Source organism: Pygocentrus nattereri, chromosome 25 (genome assembly GCF_015220715.1).
Source record: "Pygocentrus nattereri isolate fPygNat1 chromosome 25, fPygNat1.pri, whole genome shotgun sequence".
NCBI classification, from domain to species: Eukaryota; Metazoa; Chordata; class Actinopteri; order Characiformes; family Serrasalmidae; genus Pygocentrus; species Pygocentrus nattereri.
Window position 1 is genome coordinate 30,740,827 of NC_051235.1, and position 1,117 is coordinate 30,741,943.

The 1,117-nt window shown below is 42.5% G+C and overlaps 1 non-coding gene across 1 annotated transcript; it reads left to right on the forward strand.

The window, feature by feature from the left end:
* Positions 1 to 329: 329 nt before the first annotated feature.
* Positions 330 to 488, forward strand: LOC119262485. Its single transcript, XR_005129685.1, has one exon. It is a non-coding gene; the product is annotated as a U1 spliceosomal RNA (small nuclear RNA).
* The last annotated feature ends 629 nt before the right edge of the window (positions 489 to 1,117 follow it).

Genomic DNA, 1,117 nt, shown 5'->3' on the forward strand with positions numbered 1-1,117 from the left:
AACACGAATACATAAAGTGTGCAAAAAGCTTTTTCCTTTATAATATTTACTATAAAAAGCAAAGGCATACAAGAATAAATCATTTGAATGAACTAAATTATGAATTTATTTAAGTATAAGTGGACATTTTTTAGGGGTCTTACTTTACATTACAACCCCTTTTGCAAAACGGCTGGGACGGTGTGCAAAATGTAAATAAAAACAATGCAATTATGACATGAAAATCATTTAAATCCTATATTTCATTGAAAAGAAAACATATCAAAGGCCATTTCAGAGTTGGGTGGAAGCTTTGATGGTCCTCTGCTTGGCAGCAACTACAACCAGGCCTACTTTCCTGGCAGGGGCGATCCTGTGATCATGAAAGTGGTTCACCCAGGGCGAGGCTCTGCCGTACTTCCATTGCTGACCCTTGCAAATTCCTTGAATGCGGAAATCTCGACTGCATAATTTCTGGTAGAGGTGAACTGCGCTCGCACTCTCCCCTGACAAGTTTTTAGGGGCAGTCGTGGGCTGGAGGTCAGGGAACCGGCCCTGTGACCCGGAAGGTTGCCGGTTCGATCCCCTCGGCTGACAGTCCATGACTGAAGTGCCCTTGAGCAAGACACCTAACCCCCAACTGCTCCCCGGGTGCTGTGGTTAGGGCTGCCCACTGCTCCGGGTAAGTGTGCTCACTGTCCCCTAGTGTGGGTGTTTTACTGCACGGATGGGTTAAATTTGGAGTGTGCAAATCTCAGTAGGCAAATGGTTCTGAATTCATTTCAATTCATTTCAATTTTTCTTCCTCCTCTGGGATGAAATGTATAATACGTTTTTTTTTTTTTCATGTTTTTCACTGCTGTTGGAACAAAACCTTCACTTTTTGACATAATTTAGAAATCCCTATTGTCAACACCTGTTGTCTGGTTCCATAGACTTTCATTAAAAGTAAAGCAGGTTTCTTTGTTCTCCTATAAAGAAGAGATATGAGGTTTTGTTCCGAGAACAGCGATGTGGTAGTTTTTAATGCAGAGAGTGTCGGTCGGATTATCTGTCTTTGTTATGTGCCACCACAGACTGTCTGAATGCTGCACCTCAGCACTTTTAAGTCCTGCCTTTTTGCCTTCCGTCAACATTA